Genomic DNA, 24,345 nt, shown 5'->3' with positions numbered 1-24,345 from the left:
GTTAAATATCCAAAAGATGGAATGGTTTCAAGCATAGACACTTGTAATACCATTGTTGAATCATGCACACCACATGGGAGTAACCTCAGGTGCATCAAAATCAGACAGAATCTGCTTTACTTTGTGAGCAGCAAAATCCATCCACAGAACAGCCACCACCTCAAAGCGTTGTGTGTTAACAATGCATGGATCTTACAAGGACAAAGAAGCTTTTTAGGAGGCACAGACAGTAAAAAGGCTGATTTTAAAGCAACAGACATATTGTTTGCTGGCCTTGATAACAAAATGTAAGTGTAAGGCAAAGAAAAGAAAAGAAAAGGAGTTGTTTGATTCAACCGAGATGAGGCGGCTAGGAGATCAGTGAGGACATAAGTGCCTTGTTAACAGCACATTTGCCCACAAAGATTTACTTCAGATTCCTTAAAGATGAAAAGCCCAAAAGTGACATATGTTGCACAGCTGTGTGTTTAGCTACGACGCTGAAAGAAGACTCGTAAGAGGAGAAATGTTTTGCTTACTACCGTTCACTGGCAAAGCTAGAGGTGAGGATATTCTGGAAGCATCTCTTTAATGAGAAAAAAACTTGTTGGGGGAAGTCATGCAAGTGAGTGCACAGATGGCAGCTCCAACATGCAGGGGAAAAAAGGAGAGAGTTGCAGGTCACAAAAACTCGTACAGAAATCATCCTGTTTAATATTTAAAAATAACGTTTTGCAAAATGTAATAAGGTTGTGTGAAGTCAGACAGAAATTAACAAAACAATGTCATCATTTGGACTGACCAGAAGTGCCTAGTTCCATGTTCCAGAGCAAGAAATACAAGCATCTGCTTAACCCAAAAGGGCAGCTGGACTTGGTTGAAGTTCTTGAAGGCGTTTCACCTCTCATCCGAAAGGCTTCTCCGTTTGTAAAGCGACTGGTTGGCGGAGCTAGAAAAGAGCAAGCTATAAGCTAGAGAGAGGCTTATATTTCTACCTTCACAGACTCATTCCATGTTGATGTCTGATATAGTCAACTAACGTTTCATTGTGTACTACAGTGCGGACAGATTTGAGGTCGTAACAGCTGAAGAGAAAGAAGAGTTATTGTTCAAAACAGACATTTGATATTCCCATGTTGTAGCAGATTGACTATCACATAAAGACATTAGCTTCCAAGCTGTCTCACTCGGTGAGCCTTTTGAGACATTTCTTGTATTTATCAAATACGCTCAGCCTGGCAAAGCCTGGAGTGGGTTTTCATTTTATATTATTCAGCGATGAGCGAGGACGTGAGAACAGATATCTGTGGTGATATACAATAATAAGAGTGAAGAAAAACCATCCATTTATTTGTTTGACTTTAATTGGAAATGAACTACTTATCTGTGTCTGGATATTTACTTGTAAATCAGTCTCCAACAAACATGTCTACCCACAGGCTGTGTCTTTGTAAACCCTTTTCAAATGTAGTTTTCGTATATCTGCATTCGTCATGGCCAAAGTCATCTGCTCAGAACTGCTATTCTACCTACTTCAGACTTTCATAACACCAGTTCTGCACCTAATTTGATTGGGTATTAGAACCAGCGTAATTGGTTAGGAAATTACCTTCTGTATACAAGATAGTTTTTCTGACTGGGCAAGGTTGCTGCTCCAAATTCAACTGGCCCTGAACTACCTTCAGGAGACGTTATTGTTGAGATGCTTCAGTTCAAATCTATGCTAATTTCTAAGGCCAGAGTTTGTGATGATGGATATATTGTAATGTAGATTTTTTGTCTCCCTTCACAGCCCAGATCTACCAAAGTTGGATAACTAAACTTCAGAAACTGCAGGGATATTTTACCAGACTGCACCACACTACAGGTGTGAATGTTACTATATCCACTCCTGGTATTCAACCCAACAAGTAGTCTTCCAAATTGAACAATTAAACTTTGTTGTTTGTCTGCAACCTCTACAATGACATCCTGCTGAATAATAAGTCATTTTTTTGATGTGACATAACCATGGTGGTTACGTGGTGTTGTATGTATATCATAGAAATACTAGTTCGATACTAGACAGACAACAGGCGGGCTCACAGCACATCATTTGCTAGCCCTGTTAGCACACGTCGTGATGATGACACCAGAGCGGAGAAGATTAGCCTGCTAATAACGGACATGGCGACTGGAGATATGCTCCCAAGTGTTTTGGAAGGAGAAGGCTTCCGAGAGCTGATGCCGTTTGTTGAGCCGGAATACAAGCCACCATCACATCGGACAACAGCTACCAGAGTGGAAAAAATGTGAGTTGGCTCATTATTTTGATGTAAAAGTGTTAGTATAATCTTCCCTTAGCCTACTATTTCCAGGCCGGCAGGTCGATGTCCGCCGTATGTTTTTTGTTGTTACAAGTACTCGATCACTTGTTCATAAGGTAATTAGATTACTCGAATATTGAGATGGCTGGAAATGCCCATCCCTAGTATACATGTGTGTTGGTGAGTGTGTGTGCAGACCCTTGTGAGGCCCTTCCCTCTGTTGTTTTTCTCTGGGGGACGTTTTCAGGAGGGGCGCTGTTGTGGTTCCCTGAGCCAATCACAGCGTATAGGTGAGTGTGGGAGTGGCTCAAATAAGCAACTGGTCCCAATTCAGACCGGCGAACATGGCGAAAGAGCGACGCAGAGTTGGCCTTCTTTCTGTTGGAAAGTTTTTTGTTTGTTTTTTTAAGTTTCACCTTTATTTTACCAGGAAATTATCCCATTGAGATGCACGATCTCTTTTACAAGGAGTCCTGGCCAAGACAGCAGCATGAAAAGTTTCACAAAAAATAGCCAAAAGATTTAAGACAGCAACATAAAAGTTTCAAATACAGAACAGTCAACTGACCAAAAACAGCAACATAAAAGTTTTAAGTGCAGAGCAGGCAACTGACTAAGACAGGCAAGAAATTCATCTGCCAATAGCTCAATAGCATTCAGTAGGTGCCTCAAACCGTGTAGGACAAGCTAACCGGCAGTTAGCATGCTAGCGCAAAGGTAACCGGCGGTTAGCATGCTATAGCGCAAAGGTTAGCATGACGCTGTCAGTGTAAGCTCAGCGGGGTGGGCATGTTCTCGCACGAGAGAGTGAGAGTGAGCTTCTGGAGGAGCCCAGGAGGAGGCGCCCAGTTTGAATGTGTTGTTGACAAAATGCAAGAAAAAATCCTACTTACTAAAACTTTAACCTGGTAAAGGTCATGGAGCAATGAACTGTTTTCTATGAGAAATAAACAGCAGCTGCCCCCTGTGTTAATGTCTGATGTTTCGTTGGCCCATCCACCAACCTGACCGCTTACAAAGACTTTGTCGCTGCATGATATCACCGGACATCTTTGCTCCTGTCATAATAGAACTTTTTGGGAGCTGAATTTTTCCAAGTCTTAGCAGGATAAGAGGAATTGATAACATTAAAATAACCGCACTAAACAGACTTGTGTCAGAGCCTTGTTTTTTTATGCTGGCTCGATGTCATGCTCGTTGGGATCGTAATGGAACAGAGCCATCGTTAACAGAATTGTTCTCACCTGAGCTTTTTATTGTATGACAAATCAAAATGTCTGCTGTGAAAAAGGTTTATTTTAATCTGAGGTAATTTCAAAGGCCGAAGCTTGGAATACTAATTATGTTGGGGTTTTTAAGTGGTTCTAGCTCTTTTGTCTCCGTTCAGAGCCCTAGGAGTCAACGCCTCTGAAAGAATCAGCAAAATTGTATGATTAAAGCTTCAGAAATTACAGGGATGTTGCGTTGGATTGCACTGCATTGTACAGGTGTGCAAATTATGATGTCCAGCGCCGGTAATTAACATGTCATTCTAGCCCAAGATGTACTCTTTCAGTGTGTTTCAGGGTGCATTACTGTGTATGAAAGGAGTAGTCTCTGCATGCTTCTCTTAAGCGCATGGCATAAAGGTTCCCAGTATACTGAAGAGGAGGTGGTGAACATTCTTGAGGAATCTTCTAATGTCTGAATTAGCAGCGTATTCTTAAGACAGAGACAAAAAGAGCATGTTACGACAAGTAGATGAAACAAAGTAAAGGCTATAATCAAGTCTTTTTTGCCGTTATGCTGTAATTTCACCAAGTGGAATCCTTGTACCACCCCTAAATACTAGTGTTTTTCAAAAAACTCACCAATTACTATACACAGAGGGCTACAGTGCTACAGCGCTAAAGGGAGATGAGCACCATGAGTCCATCTAAAAGATGTACTAAACAGGCACTTTGTCTCTAATGACTTCATAAACAGCCACACCGCCATCTAGTGACTCTGTAAGGAAACAAGAGCCTGAGAGCTGGCAGCGGAAGTTACATTAGCAGCTGCCTTAGTGCCGGGTGCTGCTGACCTTGTGCATGTCATTGGGGATATAAACATCCATCGCTGTATTTTACACACAGGCCAGGTGTACAAACAAATGCACATGTCACACACACACACACACACAGATTCCACGTGCTCACATGAAAGACAGCGCTCTCATCCATAAATACATACTGATACAAAGAAAAACACTTGTGGTACCTGAAGGGTACAAACAAAGTGCTTCCTAGTGGATGACAGTCAGTCTTTTTATGCTGACATTAATAATCTGTTTCTTTGAAATCTAAGAGGAGAAATAAGGTTTAATTTTAGTTAAAGTGTTGTTGACCTTCTTTGACTTCATATTCAGACAAATCCACTTGTGTTGCTTCTTCATTTTAAATGGCATCCCTTAGCACATTCCTTTATATCTCTCCTCATATGTACTTACCCCTCCGGTGTCCGACCACTCGTGTCTGTACAAAGGCTTCGTATGCAGATTTGTACTACAAAAGAGCTCTCATGTGGATGCCTCCATTGTCTTTGTAATTCCATTTTTTTGCAATTCACTCAGACACTAGTGACCTTTAATGCTTTTAAATACAACCCCATTGACTTTTTCTAATGACTGAAATAGGCAAGCGCTTTGTTCTATCTACACTTTTAATGAATAGTTTAATAAGGAAATGATGTGCTTATATTAATCTTTCTTCCACTTTTTACTTATTGTCTGTGTAAATGTTATTTCATAATTGTTCATTCTGTCCAACTCTCTGTCAAAATGTGATTGCAGTTGCAAGAGACCGTCCTGGTTAAAGTCATGTCAATAAAAAGTGTCCATCATCACACTGAGTGATTTGCACGTGTCAAACAAACACCTAAATGTCACACTGCCCTGCAGGCCTGAACACAGTTTCCTGTGTAAATGCAGTTGTATGAGCAAATGCAAAACATACACGCACACATTTGCAGAGATACACACAGGGCTGCAGCGGGTGACCAAGCAGTTGACGTTTCAGAAGTGGATGGAAACAGTTGTGGTTTTTCTGCAGGCCCTTTGCCCCTCCCTCAATGCTGCAGTGAGACTGAAAACAGCAAAGCTGAAAATCCTCTGGATAACATCTGCACCACCACGCATAGCCACAGCATTGTGAAAATAAATGCACACGCACACAGCCAGACCGAAAACACACAAACGCAGACACTCAGAAATAAGCAGTTTTGAAAACCTTGCGTTGAAGCCCACCTTGCATTTCAGTTGTGTTAATTTTTCTGCCAACTTTAGTTCATTTTAATCAGCATCATCTAATAAGTCTCCAGGCATCACTCTGCTGTACACCATTTGTGTTTACCACTCACGCTCATTTTTATGCCTCCGTGTCTGCAGAAGCCGTGGCCGGAGGCATAATGTTATTCTAGTTGCCTCTCTGTCCGTCTGTCTGTGTACGTACGCCTGTCTCAATCTTGTAAGGACGGTATCTCAGGAACAACTGGAGGGAATTTATTAAGATTTGGCACAAATGTCACCTTGGACTCAGATTAACTGGTTAGAATGTGGTTGTTAGAGGTCGAGGTGCTCTTTGGCCATAACAATACAAAACCTATGAAAATGATGACAGAATTTCACACAAATGTCTAATAGAGGATAATAATGATGACCTATTCTTTTTTTACCCCAAGTGTCATCTTCGCTTTGACATCACACCATCCTAAAGAAACATTTTGCTAACATACCTGTTTGTTCTGCTGTGTGGAGAAGGGTGGGCCGAGCTGAGGTGCTCTGCAGAGAAAACAGAGAAATAAAGAGGAAAGAGATCTGTCCATCCAGTCATTTATTATGATGCAACCTCTGCAGCTATATGTAGGCCTACTTATGCACCAATATCTTCTGTCCCCAAACCTGTTCAGTTACACTGATAATGTGAACACTAACCTGACTGGCAGGTAGAGGCATACAACCGCAGTTTGGTAATTCTAGTGCAAATATACCCCGCATGATGAATCTTTGAAAAGGGAGACCAGATGTACGCAAACCGAACAGCCATGACAGTAAATAAGCTGTCAGGTTAACTGCTTTGGACTTGGCAGCTAATGTTGTCAGATCCACGAAAGATGCTTATGAATTAACTCTGGTGTGTCTGCATTTTTTGGTTGAACTGCTGGAACACACTGACTTTGTGAATCCATATACCCAGCTGTCTATTATGTTAACACACAGCTCCATTAAAGGAATTTGTCTTTGGAGTCTGGCCAATAGTGTCATCTGTGCGTCCCAGTTTTGTGAGGACTCAATGTTTGGTCAGGGGATGTTGTTTCATCAAAGCCACTTATGTAGACCACTAATTCAGCATAGGCTGTATGAATGCTACAATAGTAGGGCTGTGGATTTAGAATTAAGGCAGTAAAAAGTATTTGTGTAATGAGGAAGAGGTGACCTTTGCCTGTTTGGTAGGACTTCCTAATCACAACACATCACACATGTACGTGCTGCGCCCTATTGGCTGTTTTTACTACTCAATTATATCTGACAAAAAGTGTAAAAATTGTTGTTTTGGTTAAAAGCTGAAAAAGAAAACATGTCCTGTCTCGTCCTTCAAGGCATCTTTGACTGTTTTAGTATACTGGCACGCTCACACCATATGGAACGCATTGGTAGAGATGCAAGGCTTAAAAACAACAGCTAACTCAAGATTACTGACGGAGTCTTGTGAAGGTTAAACAGGTAGTGCATTAGTAATATTACACAGTAAATGTGGGGGTAATTGGTGTGACTGACAGACAGAAAAGACCATGATCCGCCCCTAACCCTGACCGACCATTTGACCAACCAAATGAGTTGCTGAAACATATCCATAATCATTACCCAAACCACATACCATATGTTGAAGTGTGTAGTGAATGGCATTATATCATCTGAAAAGGTTCGCATTGTGTGGTGCTGGTCAGCTCAATTGATAGCGCGAACGCCCAATATGCAGAGGTTACGTCGTCGGCCCAGGGTTTGACTCCGCCCCTCGGCCCTTTGCTGCATGTCATACTCTCTGATCCCCATATCTGATGATTTATCATTGTAAATCTTAAATGCTAAATCTTTTTGACTTTCAAAGTGGAGATAAAATCAATAAATCGTTATCTCTAAAGATCAGTTTTACAGACTCACTTGGCTCAAAACGGAGAAACCATGTTTGCTGGCTTGTGGAGATGGTCTTGTCACTGTGGTGTGGAAAGTTTCATTGTTTGTCAGACTGTGGTAGCAGGCTGACCTGGAAACAAGAGAGACAAAGTAATGATGTTATGATGTGATTTAGAACAAAGATAAATTGTGCTAGTACCACAGCAGACACAGAAACAAGTCTAGTTGCATCCGGAGCAGGTTTTGTTCTCATTTCGACACACCAAACCGCATATATAGTGAGTAGTGTTCTTAGCGTCTGCGCAGTATGACACCATCCAATGCAGACATCAATACAGCCACATACACAGGAACCCATTACCCCAGGAGCTTTACTCTGTTTTAGTGAAGAGACAAAAGTATTTTAGCTGTTATTATCATCTCACATCCTCTGAGGTTATATGTGCAATGACAAACAGTGCAAGTGGAAACAAACATATTGTTGGACACAAAATAAAACTAGTCCTGTTCCATCTTTCAAAATGGCAACGGGCTGCGTAGTAACAACAATGGGACAATTCACAGTCTATTACTGCAGTCAACTCTATATTTAACTCTTCGGTCAGACTCACTCAACCCTTTAAAAAAAAACATGCATTTTATCAAAGACCTTTACCTAATTGGAGGATTGTCTGCTTCCTGTAAATAATCATCACAATCTCCATGTCTATAATAACCCTGACCAAACATACTGTGCAGCTTACAATGACACTAAAGCTGGAACAGGCAGGCTGAGCTGAAAATGGTAACACCTCTTCTGATCAAATTGCTGTCAGGGGGGAGCTTACACATAATGTAAAAAAAAAAAAAAAAAACAGAACATTTTCCACTTGACTGGCCAGTCACCGCTTATGCTTCCTTTCATTGAAAAGTATGCGTGAGTATGATGAGAACTGTTTCACTGTCTTTAAACCTCTGACATCGTCACTCATGGAGGGGCGTCGTGTTTTTCTGGTCTTTCTCTCAGGTAATTCTTCACATAAATATGTTTAAATGATTTAATTATAATTGTTAAAGAATAAGAAACATTTATTCACCTACATTCTACTTGTTGTCATGTTTAGCAGGAACCTGCCCCTGCTGTTATATGTAATGCTGTATGTAAACTGCTTTTATGGTTGTGTTTGTATTCCAGCAGTTGTTTCCATAAGTCATGACTGCGTTTCTGGATCAGCACTGGAGGTGTCAGTCAGACCAGGAGACAACATCACGCTCTACTGTGACTGCAAATTAGCACTTGGAGTATACATAGTGTGGTTCAGGAACTGCTCTCATGAGAACCAGCCTTCTCTTGTCCTAAGAACTAAAAGTAAAACTGGACAATGTGTCCCTCATCGTTTCCACTTCGTGAGAAACTTTTCCTCTCAATCCTACGACCTGCTGATCCAGAACGTCACTGACTCTGATGAAGGTCTCTACTACTGTGGAACTGAACAGATAAAAGTGGAGGATAAGCAATACATTACTGCCGAAGATATTTACATCTATGGCAACATCACAACAAGGATCATGTTAAGTAAGTCTGCTGTTAGATTTGTCTTTGTCTATGTCTGGCTGTGGTTTTAATAAATGAAATCATTTGAATAAATGACCATCTTGATAAAGAGATGTGACCAGAAATCAAGAATTTGATATAAATGAAAAGAGGAACCATCATGAAGTATGCATATTTATACTGTATGTTAGGATTATGTGCATTAGAAAAAACCTGAAGTGTTTTAGGTCATCCTGAAATAATTTCAGAATGTGTTTTAATGCAGGTTCAAACAGGGTTAAAGGTTGATACTGAGCTTTGTGCTGGAATGAGCTTAACTTCTAGAATAATCCAGATACAAAAAATGAGAATTGATATTAATTAAAAGGAAATGAAGCTGAAAAAGTCTATCATCACTCCCTGAAGAACACTGTGGGTCTTGGCAGACCAAACAATGGTTCTCCACAAACTCCTCTAAAGTTGGTCCAACTGCACTAGTTCTCGGGTTATGGACCTATAATTGCACTTTTCTCCACGTACTCTGAAAGCTTAGTTCAGGAAATTGAAGAACATTCATGTGTCCATTTTGTGAGTTTTATAAATCTAATCGACACATCTCCTGTTTTGATGCAGACAAGGCTGAGGCTCGTGGCTGTCCGACCCAGTCAGACCACGGCGTGTGCTGGAGTCTGCTCTTCTCTGTGTGTCCAGCTTTAGCTGTTGTCTCGTCTCTCCTGTCCTCACTTGTGGTTTACTGCATCTGCAAGAAAAAGGGTAACTACGACATATGTCAATAAATATATCGCAGCCTTAGGCCCTGTGAATATACAAGGAGCCACATCCACCTTCATTAGACTTTAAAAAACTTCATAGAATAAAAACTGTGATGCAGACTGGCAGCGCTGAGAGGGGGAGAGCACGGGCACAGAGGGAGGGAGGGAGCAGGTGATCACGGACTGATATAAAACTTAGTTTGATCATGAAGCCTGATGCTCCTCTACAGCTCAGTGGTTTATCAGTGAAATATATGAACTACACAGCAGACTGGAGTCTCTGTTTACAGTGACAGACAGACAGAATGATCTGCGAGATGAACACAAAGATCCACGTTATTAAACGTGTGTCCTCCCCGGACTGTGTTCTTATAAACTATGATGAACTGAGGTTACAGCTCCTGCTCGTGTCATTCACAGCATGCGGAGACTTAGTTTACACTTTATAGTAACTGTGCGTTGAAATTCGGACAGATCGCAACCTTATTGAGCCCGGTACAGAGCATGAAAAACACACAAATCTGTGTTACATCTGCTCGTCTCCGAACGTCTGTGGTTAAAAAGGAAAAATAAATTTGAATACTAATTTTTGCTGTCGATTACCATGGCAACAATTGAAGCTTTGAAGCTTATAAGCATTCAGTTAATGTGTCAAAAATCTTTTGAATCACAAAGAAACCTGTAAGTACCATTGTGTGCTACACTGATGCTTCATTTATTTCTCCAGCTAAAGAGGAAAATCCAGTCGATCAGCAGAAGCCTGACACTAAAGGACATCCGAGCCTGAGCCAGGTAGACGCAACATTACACTATAATGAGTCATGGCATTACATCAGTACATGTTTTCGCTTCTAAACAGCAAATGTCAAATCTTAGGATGAAGAAGTGTGTTATGGTGAAGTGAAAATCAGTCAACCATCAAAGAGACCAAAGAAGAAGAAACCCCAGAGTTCTGACTCCTGCACCTATTCTGCAATCAATACCTATAGGATGTAACGGGCCTCTGACACATCCAAGCCTTCATCAATAGCCATGCCTACTATTATGGAAATTTGAATGCATAAAATAGTTTTTTTGTTGTTGTTTTTTGATACTCCTCCTACTCCTACTATGTTTCTACTTCCACTGTTTTCATTGCAGATAGTTTGTTAAAAGTTAGTGGCGTGAACGACAGCATTCACAGAATACATGCATGTTCTCAATCTTATTTCCTCGCTACTTAAATGACTGATCAAAAATTAATGAGCTGTGAAAATAAGAAATAAAAGAAGAACCTCCAGAACGTGTTTGTCTTTGTTGATCACACTTCAGCTCCTTTTTGATTGAAATCGATCTGTAGCATTTCATAATGACTGTGATGGCTGCTGGCCTGTGTCAAGACAGGCAATTTCCTGTTTTTATCTCAAGTTAACCATCAACCCTGATGCTTCACCACTCGAGTTTGATACGACGCGAGCGTCTGTTATGATGGAGTTATTTTGTTTTAAGGAAGTATCATACCAAAGTTTCAAAGCTAAGTTATGGCCTTGACTCACAGTTTCCAAGAAGTAACAAGAAAACAAAGAGTTGACCTTGAACCAAGCGTTAGCACCTTGGATGCACAGGAAACCCACACTGACAAACAGCCCGTCACATGACCACCGAGCTCCACATGCAGACACTCTGAAGTGGCAGGCTAGTGAACAGCTTCATTTTCCATACTTCACTGTGCATGTTGAGTATACACGAAAATAACTCATTTACTATTTCAATAGTGTACAACATTGAAGTTAGTTGGGCTATAGTCACACCCCTTTCAAACATGCACTGCACTCTTAAAATATGTCCTGACATTGTCCGAGAGGGGGGCATGTGTGAGCGCAAACGCTGGAATCCATTCACTTGGACTCTATGTGGACTTTTCCTTTGCAGAGACTATAGTAAAAAGTCTGCGCCAAGTCAGGGTGAGCCGATATGTGCCGCAACATTCAGTGCGAGTGAGCAGGCAGGATGATAACGTTGTTCACGTTGGGCGGTATTTTGCTGCTTTTTACTCTTTACTGCTCCTACTACTACTCATACTGCTCGCCTCATTTGCCTTTATATTGTTTTTTACTATTGTGTTAGTGTTGCCAAAAGGTCCTTATACATGTAAACATATTACATAGACACGCCACAATTGTGGAAGGCTTGCCCGCTGTGTGGGATGTGGACTTGAAACAGGAACCTTCAAGCTGTGAGGTCACAGCGCTAACCACTGCACCACCGTGCAGCCTACTTTTGAGACTTTAGCTGTGTCCCAATCCAGGGGCTGCAGTCTTTAAAAGAGACGGTCTACAGATCATATGCCATTCATAGCCTGCGTAGACAGTCAAAGCCAAACTGAAATGAGACAGTCTGGTCTCAATGGATTTACAGTTTGCATCACCAAACGCCACTCCTGTCGCACAGGGAGCTAGGGAGCTAACTATCCTTTGACGCGCCGCTGTGACACGATCGGCCTTCAAATACGGCCTTCGAAGGCTGCAGCGCCTGGAATGGGACACAGCTTTTATGTAAAAAAAGAAACGTCATACTTAATCCTACTGTGAGGAGTTTGGTTATGAAACCGACTCATTCAGTGCAGATGCCTCTATATGACCTTCCAAAACAGACTACAAGATTGATTATTTTAATTGTACAATAATTGACAGCACGCAGGCACGAAAGAACCTTTGTTTGCATTTTCCCCAGCAAAGTTAAGCAGTGAGTAGTAGCTATGTAAGACAGTTAAAAGGAAGCAGGGCAAAGAGAAAACAACACAGGCGTGTGCAGGACGGGATCAGCAGGCAGAAAAGACTGTTTTTTCAACAGCCGCAAAAATGGACTTAAAATTAAAGAAAAGTAGAAGAACAGAATTCCTGTAAGTGAAATCTTAATTCAGGACTTATAATTAGGAGTATTTTTTAATCTGGTATTGAATTCTTCTCGTAGGCTTGGAGGTTTTAACATCAAAACTGGCATCCAGCAGCTCTGCAGCCGTCACAGCTACACAAGGATGTACTTTGTTCTTCTGAATCTACTTCATATCTTTTACCACACCACTTCAGTGACACAATCTGCACTTCTTATAAACTATGTGTGCACAAGCTGTGTGAGAGTGTGGCTTCATAGACAGGTGCTGTCTTCAGACAGTTTGTGTGCACTCTCCTGGCCTCTAGTGGAGATGTAAGGCAGTACACTGAAAAGATCACTGAATGAGGTTTGACCCCAAACACAATCACAGTGTACCATCTTGATTCGAAGTTCATTCACTAAAGCTGCTGATGCTTTATATTTAATTTAAAAATACCAAGACTGACGTAAAGATTCTGGAGATATTGACTTCAAATAGTGTTTGACTTTCATGCTCTCAGTCTTTCTATTAATTATTTACACTTTCTATTTATAAATGACAGTCAGTATTTTTTATGTTAGTGACCATAATAAATACATAAATTAAACTTCCTACTGACATTTTATTTTACCAGTTTTACTATTTCCACTAAATTTTCTCTAGTAGGACAAATCCCCATGTACAAAAGGGCAACAACAAATTGACAATGTAGAGTCTAAAAACATGATAGTTCATATCTGTGAAGTCTGCTGCCCTTTTGTAGGTTGGTTTTTTTCATCGTCATTGATATTACCATCACACGGTTACATCAGTGCAAAAGCTTTTGAAATGTACTACTTTCAAAACAACCACAGAAGAAAATGTTCCATTCAACTAGCCAATCACACCTCCTTTCAGGGAAACGTCTGCACAGGTTATACATGGTCGTTACTGGGTCGCTGTTTCTTAAACCCTGGTTGTCGTCACACATGGATGGGCTGCGCTTTTTGCTTGCTGTTGTTTTAGGTAATTTCTTGACTGATTACATTGAATCTCCTGTCCTTTGAGATCATATATTTTTTACTGTTTTGACCTGCTTTTGTGTTTGTATTCCAGGAGCTGTTTCCTGCAGCCATGGTTGGATTTCTAATTCAGTGTTGGAGATGTCAGTCAGACCAGGAGACAACATCACTCTCTACTGTGACTGCAAATTTTCCACTGGAGTATTCATAGTTTGGTACAGAAACTGCTCCCATGAGAACCAGCCTCCTCTTTTTCTGAGAGCAAGATATGAACCACAACATGAACCTACTTTCAAAAAAGATTTCCTGAATCCTCTCCCTCGTTTCCACTTTGTGAAGAACCAGTCCACCGAATCCTACGACCTGCTGATCGTGAACATCACTGGTTCTGACGAGGGCCTCTACTTCTGTGGAACTGAGCAGACAAAGCTAGAGGATAAGGATAAAATTACTCACAATCATGTTTACGCTTATGGAAATGTCACAAGGATCAAATTCAGTAAGTATTTCTAAATACCTGAATTATCTGTGCAGTGACTCACCTATTTTATTGACCAATCATTACACAGTTAGAAAATGTGATCCAACACTTTTGCGAACTTAAATTATGACTAAAAGTACGGCTGTTATAACGGATTCCATGTCTTTGATCTCAAACAAGTGATCATCAATACAAAAAATACATAATTTTTTTTAGGGATTTTTTGTGTGCAAAGCAAGTTTGCTAATGAGAAAACAGGGGAACGGTTTCTGTTGCACTTCTTGTCGACTTGTAAGCCAATTTTAAAGATGCTCTGATACCATTTCTTCTTTCCTGATACCAGGACTCGAGTATTGCTGGAAAACAGAGTTCCCCTTTAATATTATTGTGATGAAGTATATACATAATATAGTAAAAATCTATTATTGCTATAATTTTGATAGCTTTTGCTAACATTATACTGTCACATGATAATTTACCTCACACCAGTTGAGTTTTTGGTGGACTTACTGACTATCTAATTGCATTGACTGTCATACTCGGCCATACCCAATTCCACATTTTAGGCTGTATCGGAGGCCAAACTTGTATCGGTATTAGTAACTCAACTGTCATGTGAAGTTCCTTAAGTTGAAAAACACTGTACCCGGAAAAAAAGTACAGAGCAGCCGGCAGACCAGATTATAATGGCAACGCAGTGTTCAGTTTGTGGCCCAGTGGAACTGCTAATACACCTGTGAATATAGAAAATTTGTGTGATATCAGTCACAGAGCTGACTGACGCTACTCTGCGTTTGATCCAGAATCCAGTGTCGAAGCGTCTCATCACCCTGAGGACTGTGGTGTTTGCTGGATTCTGCTGTTCGCTCTGTGTCCAGCTTGTGCAGCTCTCTCCTCTCTACTGTCATTTCTACTGGCTTATTGCCTCTGCCAGAAAAAAGGTAACTATTAAAAATATGTTACTTTTATCCACAAAGTTAACCTTCTCTGTTTCATTGATCTCGTGACCAAATATTCCCATATATATTTAACCAATTAAATTACACTGAATCGCTTGAAAGAGTGTTATTTCCCAATAGCTTTTCTTATGTATATTTTTTGAGGGCTTAATGATGTACTAATTTCTGCAGCTCAACATCAAGTTGATGGGAAAATCCCCAACACCAGTCGCAGAACAATAGGAAAAGAGGTGATTAACATTTTAGCTGCTATGACACAAACCATTTTAACAGCCCATAAGAACAAATCATATTCTTCTAAACACTGCTCATTGTCCTGAACAACACACTTTATATCTTAGGATGAAGATGTGTGTTATGCTGCTCTGGAAATCCGTAACCCGTCACAGAGACCGAAGACGAAGAAATCCCAGAGTTCTGACTTCAGCACCTATTCTGCCATCAATACTTCTAGGGTGTAATGAGCCTTACAATGTAACAAAGAAAACTGTGTAGTGAATGCGTTAGTCTTGTTAGTGTACTTATGTTGCCTTACTTTATTGTTTTGTAGTTTGAGAAGCCATGTGTTATTATCGGCACGTTGTTGGTATCTGCAGATGATCGGCATCGGCAGACATGTCATTTTTCCGCCGATATTTTCCGCCAATAAAACGCTGTAATTCTGCCTAAATGCTTGATCATGCTCTAAAAAAGCTTGACATAATGCTAAGACAATATATTTGGAAAATTGAAATATACATATATATATATATATACATATATATATATATATATAGTCATCAAAGCATGTAAAGCCTCTTTTATTTAAAGTAAGTGATAAGTATTTTTGAACAATATCAATAATATAATACAATTTCAATTAACGTGCCATTGTGATACAATTGTAAACAACTTCACTGCTGTAAATTGAACTGGAATAGTTAATTAAAATATTTTGTCTTTAAATCATTTTAAATTGTTGTTTTATTTAATTGCTTTGGTACATCTCTTGAAAAAACATTAAAGCTCTCAGCACTGATAATACAGTACATTTCCAAAAGTAGCAAATACATGCAGCAAACCCATAGACTGTATAAATAAACCCTATACTACCCACAAATCTTTGTTATCCAGAGGCTGGATTGATTATTAGAAGTTTTATGATTTATGACGCAACAAACAATTATAAGTTATTTTACCGCAGAATAACGAGATTCAACTCTCCAGGGTGTATTCAACTCAAATGCGCATAACTAAATGTACAACGCTGGCCCAGTAACTCCGAAAACTTCAACAACACCAGTGAACAAAACAAACACATTAAAACGCAATTTGAATCACAATCAAAGTCACCACAAAAAGCCTCTGTGGATTTACAACACACCGCACCTGTGGGCAAAAACGTCTGTAGTACTGCTTGAGTGAAATACTTTATGGTAAAAGCAGATTACTTTTACATACAGCTTACACAACATAGCTTCAGCTAGCTAGCATTTCCCTGCCAACTGTAGCTACCGTTAGTTCCATAGACTGTATAAAAAACGGTTAATTCGAGGCACACCTCACATTACAGTCTAGTGTCTTACTTTGAGCTTACCACTCGTTCAGACAGTCCTCTTCTTCATCCTCATTATCCTCCACGTTTGGCGTAACCATGTCCTCCACCATGTTAGCATGCTCATAGCTGTGATTAGTCGTTGAATCATTGCAATCGACATCCTCTGAGCATAAAAAGTAGCATCAACTGATTAGCTTTAACAAAATAAAACGCACGATCTTATTTGTATTGGTCAGAGCCAATTTACTGGCACCGACCATTGTTATAACATTAAATATAACAGTGTGAAATCAAGGGATCAAGATTAAGTTCGCCCGCTCTACTTTATTTTGACCGTATCCCGCACCGTACTCAGATCTTCTACGCTTGACAGTTGACCTATTACGTAATTACGCGTTCTCTGCGGCGTGCACTGGCCCCAGACCAGTCAGCGCTTCTTCAGCTTCTTAACGGATGCTTTTTACCGAGAACAACATGGCCGCGCAAAAAAAACGCAAAGGTAGCCAGGAAACTGACGGTTAAATCAGACATTACTGTTTTAAGTCATTTTGCCTGAGCACGCTAATGATATACAGACACGCGCTTTGCGAATGAGAGAATGGATTCTGTGACGAGACTCGGAAACTTCGCCCGCGAGAGTTCGAGTCTGCAACATCGCCTCTTCAGAGATCCGTTCTTCTAAATCACCTTAACCTGCAAGCAAAAGGCCAGATGTCAGAGAAATCGCCTCATTCCGTCGCTGTCACTTCCTTCATTAATGGGTGAGTTTACTTACATGTAATTTTGTCCATTATTTTGGTACAACAACGATTTCAACCATAATACTAATGATTTAATTTTTAAAAAACTTGTTTTAATGATACAAATATATGTTTCTGGGCTTCCTTTGGGACCTGTTTCTTGCTAGAACCACTTTGTGAATTAAACAATTCCTAGAAAATGAAATTAACTTGTTACAACAGCTTAGAAAACAGTATGTACTATTATTGTTTGTAGCCTATAGCCTACTATTTATCACTGTTTTCTGAGCTGTTGTAACAAGTTAATTTCCCACAATGGGTGATCAATAACGATTAGCTTATGGTATCTATATTTTCAATAAATTCATCCATAATTATTTTACCCTCAACAGAAAAGATATGTATTTTGTTTCATACCACCAAATCCATCTGTAACATGTCATAATGGTAGTGATGATTGTGTCACAAAAACTGTTGGCAGGCAATTTCCTGTTTTTATCTCAAGTTAGCCACCAGCCCGCATACCCTCCACCACTCAATTCCCAGTACGATCAGTAAGACTCACAGGAAACCCACAATGACGAACAGACCCTCATGCAACATGCAAACCCTCTGCTGCAGAGTAGTGGCGATGCTGAGAAAGAAAAAAGGTTCACATGGTAGAAATCTCAGCATCCACTCTTTAAAAACAGTGGTGAGTTGTTTACTGAGAACATTTTGAAGCATGTGGTGACTGCAGTCATCTTTGGCTGGACGTTCAGCAGCTCTGCAGCCGCCTCAGCTACATTTAGACGTGCAGTTTATTTCTGAATCTATGTCATATGAGTGACCACATCCTACCTTTGTGAGATCAAATGAGGTCGGCTCAGGGTGCAGTTAGTGAGCGTGTGATTTACTGTCAGGAGGACGCAGAGTGTGGCTTCGTATAAACGTTCAGTGGGGTTATATTTCTTCCTCTGCATCCTTTGGTCCAAATCTAAAGCGTGATGTTTTATTATGTTTTTCAGTGGCACATGGATGATTACAGAATACATTTTTGTTTTAACTAATTCAAGTATTCAGATTCATAAGGATATATTTATCCATATACACATTCTTTGTGTTAGTTACACTTGCTCCTAGTGAAACTCTCCTGACCTCTAGTGGAGATGTAAGTGAACCTAATAAGTTTAGTTCAGATGTTACTGTTCTCTCCATCTTGTTTATTTTTTGTTTATCACCTCTGTCAGAAATAAAAAAAATTGAGGTTTAAAATTAGTTTTTTAAATTTGGCCTCTAAATTTCCTTCTGTGATTTTAAAAATAGAGACTTCTACTGTGTTTAAAGCACTTTGTGATCTGTTTAAACAAAGATCCAGACTCCTCTACTCCCCCTCTATAATATATAATATGTGTTGTGCTGTGTGCTTGCTGCTGCTGTTCTCCCTTCTTGTTTATAACCATAAGTCCTTCTTTGCTCAGTTCTAAAGGCACGAGAGATCAAACTAGACACAGGGAAGAATTGTCAGTTTCTTCCTTTTGACGTTGACCTTTCTCTTTGTTAACAGTCGACCTGTCACTCTAGAAGTATACATTCTGTCTCCTATGAAATCTGTTATCTACAATGAGCAGGGTCTACAATATGAATAACTGAAATCTATTTGTAGACGAACTTACTGACATCACTTGATATAAGTGAGCCATCATTAATGTTGGTGAATAATAAATAGACTAATAATGGCCTGCCCTTTTCTTACATTCACAGATCAGAATGTAGACTGAGATACTTTTATCTTATAATATTTTGCTGTTAGGTGTGGAAAAACATTTTCAAATCATGATTCTGAATGTTAAATCTTTAGTCTTAGATGTGCGTTGCACAGGAACAGACATTTGTCAAAGATCACAGCCATCAGTGCTTCTGGAAGGTCACATTAGAAATGCTATGTGATATAGTTAGTTCCCCCATGGGTTTCTTGCATGTGTCCAATTGCATTTGCCACTTTTAGTTTCTTATTTAATATTAAAAAGGCCTTTCTATTAAAAGTCCAAAAGATTTAAAATGAAGTTTAGACGAACCCCGCTTTAACCGACACTGGAACTTAAAATAACTTGAGCCGAGCTTTGATGGAGGAAGCTCACAGTAGCTCCTGCAGGAAGTGTTGAGATCTTGAAGGGCTGTAAAAAGAAATCCTAAACCGCAGAGAGCTCAAGGGATCCCAGTAAGCTCTATCGCAGTGAGATCAAAGATGTTGAGACCGCCCAGATTCTGTCTGGTCTTAATGGTCTCACAATCAGAGCTGCAGAGATGGAAGAACCTGCCACAGGGGAAATACCTTGAGCATTTTATCAGTCAGGCCTTGAAGAGTAGCTGGATAGAAGCCAAATAAGAGTCAAACGTGTATGAAACACAAATGTTATCAAGCATTGTCTGGTTTCATTAGACAACAATCTGTAGTTGAAGTATTACATCCGGAGATACCAGGTCTCTCTGATGAACAAGAGATGGGAAGAGGCTTTACAGCAGGTGCTAATCATTTATGACACAACAAACAATTACTAATAACATTACTGGGTTAAAATGAGATTCAAATAAAATCACCCCATCTGTAGATTTAAAATACACACAGACTATGGTACGGTTTTACAGTACTATGGAAGCAGCAATGCACAACTACTGCTCAAGCAACAACCTCCGGTGTTGAAAAATGAAGCCAATGCGGAAGTGCAAAAAACTACAGTTCCTCGAGTGTCCACTTGAGGCTGGCTCCAGAAGCCAAGAAATAACATTACAGCAGATGGGAAAATGCAGAAATAAACAGTTTACTGCCTGGGTCAGGATTTTTTTTGGCGTTTCCCCGGAGAGATTACGGCAGGCCGTAGGAATAAAAAGTGATCGAGCGAGTCCGCTATTTCTTTAGTCTTTCATTAGGCTTTTTCTTAAATGCATAAACAACTGCTGTCAGTCACCACGAAAAGAGACACGTGTGGGAAACACGAAGTTAAACCAGCTTTATTCACCATCTAACGAATCAGCCACGAAAGTAGATTGTTAAGATTTGGCAACCAACATACCGGCAGCCAAATCCCAACCTCGAGGCTTAATTTACGCAGTTTAGAAACCAATGGGTGACATCATGGTGGCTATGTCCAAAATACAGTTTATGCTCCTGCTTTCTAGCAGCTTCCTGCTAGCTATAGCTAATGTTGGCCTGAGGTACACATCATGACAGAAGTGGCTAACTTTCAGCTCCGAAGGTAACCTACAGTACAGAACAAGAATAAAATATGTTCATGTTATCTTTATTTATATATTATGCCTCTATATATGAAATGTGTTTTTGATTCAGAATTGCAATAGCTTAAATTTTCAGATAACTAAACAGTTATGTTATAGCATTTTAGTTGAGTGACCTCAAGTTAGCCATCAGTCCATCTTTATCAATCCAAAATCAGTAAATATTTAGTTAATCCATCACAGACCCAACGGCATCAAGACATGTTCTGAGACAATACAGAGTTGACTTTAAAGCTAACCATCATGTTGTCTGCGAGAACAGTAAGGCTCACAGGAAACCCACAGTGACAAACAGATCTTCACACGACTACAGAGCTCAACATGCCGACTGAAACTGCAGATTAGTGGCTTGATGAAGGTGCACAAAATCACTGTTCACTGTTTATCAATGGAAACTAAAATCTAGATCAAACCACTTCACATGCTGAGTCTGATATGAAGCAGAGAGATGCCAGTTGCTGTTTAAACACAGATTCTATTATGTGTTTATGTGTTTGTCTATTAGTGCTGTCTTTAGGTTGTAAGTTGGATAAACTTTCAACAATTCCTGATCGATCAGCAACTGAAAACACAAAGGAGAGTAAAAATTAAGAAGGAGATTGGGCCACATTTCAAGTTAAAACAACATACTTGATAACCCATAAGCTACCATCTGAGAACAGCTAATGTTAGCATGTGGCAACTTCCAAGGCAACAAAGTGGCTGACTGCTAAGATTACCTTTTAATAATAGCTGTGTCCCAATTCAGAGGCTGCGACCCTCGAAGGACTTCTTTGAAGGTCGATTGCGTCACAGTGACGCGTTCAAGGCTGTCCCATTTCCAAGGCTCCTTCAAATGCGCCCTCCTCCTCCTGGACTGTACATGATGCACCCGATGGATCCTACTTGGAACGTATCCTGAGATTTATTGCGTGTCAATTCAAACAAGATGTTGGGCTCTTAAGCGGCAGAGGAATGCACTTTTAAGTGTAAACGTTTTTGGTTTCAACTCAATGTTCATAAAAGCGAAAGGGGCCTTGAAACAAATCGTCTTTCAAATAATAGTTATGTCATGTAAATTATGATAGCTAGTTAGCCAGCTAGCTACCTGTTGCTAGGCAACATGAGCAGCATTTGATGACGCAAAGGGGAAATCCTCCGTAGGCCGGACCGTCATATTTCAGTTCGGCCTACGACGGATGCAGCCCCTGAATTGAGACACGATAGGCAAGGCATAAATTCCGAACTAAGGTAGCTAACGTTAGCAAGGAAGGGGGTTAAATTAATGTCTAACAGTAGTTAATGGGTTGTTAAATATATGGTGTAACTCTTTCTAAAAGCAATTTCAGCATTCAACCACTTAATAGCTAACAGTAAAATTAGCTTAATTAGCTAGAAAGTGAGTTATTAATGTCTGTTTCATGTTATTAGCATGGAGGTTTCAACACCAAATGCATGCATTCTGAACTTGCATGTACAGTCAGAGGCTGTAAATTAAGATGTGTATTGTCTTTAATATTGACGAATAAGATAATAGCATCACACATTAAAAAACAAAACATGACCATGGCAGGACAAGGAGAACATAATTATTGGTTTAGCATTTATGGATTAATAATTTGTAATCACAGGATTACATTTACGCTAACCGCTCTTCAGTTCTTGTCTCATTGTCAGACATCTGCCTGTCAAGTCCTCTTTTATCTATCAAAATGGCAGCTTGATGGAGCTATGAAAGAGCCTCAGAGAAGGAAAGTTTTATCTTTTATCTTATTTTTCAGCCACTAAATCAACAATCCCCCAAATTCAATAGCCTACACAGTGTGGTATCTTCTTTGCGTCAAACAGAAAAGAACCGCAGAAAACAATGTTCCATTCAACTAACCAATCACATCTTCTGTTTCCTTTAATGGAAAGGTTTATGCGAGGCATGACCTGTTTTGTTTTCTTTGAACACCACGTCATCGTCTCATATGGACAGGCTGCGTGTTTTTCTGGTCCTTCTCCAAGGTACGTTGAAGTAACAAGATTTTAAAATGAAATTGTTTTGAATACAGTTATTACATGCAGTTACCTGCATTTGGTGTGAAAACATGTATTGATGTCAATCAGCTTGTGGTTGTGTTTGTATTACAGGAGTTGGTTCCTTAAGTCATGATCGGATCTCCAGACCAGCGTTGGAGGTGTCAGTCGGACCAGGAGACAACATCACTCTCTACTGTGACTGCAAAACACCAACTGGAGTATTCATAGTTTGGTACAGAAACTGCTCTCATGAGAACCAGCCTCCTCTCGTCCTGAAAGTAAATCTTTCCACAAGGACACAAATCAGTGACGATGTTCTGAATCCTCTCCCTCGTTTCCACTTTGTGAAGAACCAGTCCTCTGAATCCTACGACCTGCTCATTATGAACATCACTGATTCTGATGAAGGTCTCTACTACTGTGGAACTGGGGAGAAAAAGGTGTTGGACAGTGAAAAAATCAATGAGGAAAAGGTTTACAGCTACGGCAACATAACAACAAGGGTCCTATTCAGTAAGTATGCTGTTAGAATTGTCTCTGTCTCTGTGTGACTGTGGTTTCAGTAAATGTAATCATTTGAATTAATGACCGTCACGCATGAGAAAAATGTGCCTAGATATCAACAATATGCACGTTTATATTATATTATATTATATTATAACACCTTCCACAGACATGTGACACCTGGTTGCAATATTTCTTTCACCTTTCAGCAACAAAAGGGGGCAAAGATATTAATGGGAATGCAGCAGCAGTTTATTTTCTTCACATCTCTTGTATCAGAGCAATACACTTAGATTCAGTTAAATGACACAACTTTGTGTTTGTCCAGACTCCAGTGAGCCTCACGGCCCGATTACGCAAGACTGTGGTGTGTGCTGGATGCTGCTGTTCTCTCTGTGTCCGGCCTTTGCTGTTCTCTCCTCTCTCTTATCATCTGTTCTGGTGTATCACCTCTGTCAGAAAGCAGGTATCTGTTTATTTATCTAGTGCTTCTTTTACCGGTGTTGGTTTTCATGGTTAACGATGCTTTGTCCGTGTCATGTCCGCAGATAGGGAACCTAAAGCCGATGGGAAAAGACCTGACGGCAGACAGAATAAGGTAATTTAAAGCTGGACGATTTTTATATGTATCATTTTCAAGCAGGCATTTTGAATTACCAGTTTAAAGTGAGACTAATGTTATCTATAATTGGTAGATGGCATTTGGTGTTCACGGGGTAGGACCCTGTTATAGTGCTTGTTGTCTCGCTGGAATAGCTCGCTGGTACACCTTAATGCACACGCATTGACTAAATATTGTCAATTTCTGTATATCAAATCTTAGGATGAAGATGTGTGTTATGCTGCTCTGGACATCCGTCAGACATCACAGAGACCAAAGAAGAACCAAAGACAAACACAGAGTTCAGACTCCAGCACCTATTCTACCATCAAAACTTGTAGAATTTAAGAGTGACATGTGCACAGCAAGTTACACACACTTAAGAAATGTTGGTGCAGTTTTGTTAGTGCAGATAATACTTCAATGTAGATTTTCTTCCAACCCGGTTCTGACAATAACATTGATGATAAGCATTATAAAATAGTTTTTAAAAACACAAGGATGTTTAAAAATGTGATAATAAACTCAAAGTTTTGCTCTGAAAAAGAATATCAGTAGTTCATGAACAGTGCTGTTACAGCAAATAAAGATAGATTGTGATTTGAAATGTGTGTGTGCGTGTTTATGGATGTATTTGTGTGTGTGTGTGTGTGTGTGTGTGTGTGTGT

The 24,345-nt window shown here is 39.9% G+C and overlaps 2 long non-coding RNA genes across 2 annotated transcripts; both read left to right on the top strand.

The window, feature by feature from the left end:
• The first annotated feature begins 13,987 nt into the window (after nt 1–13,987).
• LOC138594221 (uncharacterized) lies at nt 13,988–15,439 on the top strand. The gene is made up of 4 exons (XR_011308438.1): nt 13,988–14,074; nt 14,860–14,997; nt 15,187–15,245; nt 15,357–15,439. It is a non-coding gene; the product is annotated as an uncharacterized lncRNA (long non-coding RNA).
• Nucleotides 15,440–23,473: 8,034 nt separating this feature from the next.
• Nucleotides 23,474–24,124, top strand: LOC138594202 (uncharacterized). Its single transcript, XR_011308433.1, has 3 exons — nt 23,474–23,542; nt 23,625–23,674; nt 23,900–24,124. It is a non-coding gene; the product is annotated as an uncharacterized lncRNA (long non-coding RNA).
• The last annotated feature ends 221 nt before the right edge of the window (nt 24,125–24,345 follow it).

Source organism: Semicossyphus pulcher, unplaced genomic scaffold (genome assembly GCF_022749685.1).
Source record: "Semicossyphus pulcher isolate SPU_LCO1_2020_fin unplaced genomic scaffold, fSemPul1.0.p SCAF_17, whole genome shotgun sequence".
NCBI classification, from domain to species: Eukaryota; Metazoa; Chordata; class Actinopteri; order Labriformes; family Labridae; genus Semicossyphus; species Semicossyphus pulcher.
Note: the sequence above shows the minus strand (reverse complement) of the source record. Positions and strands in the feature narration are given on the sequence as shown.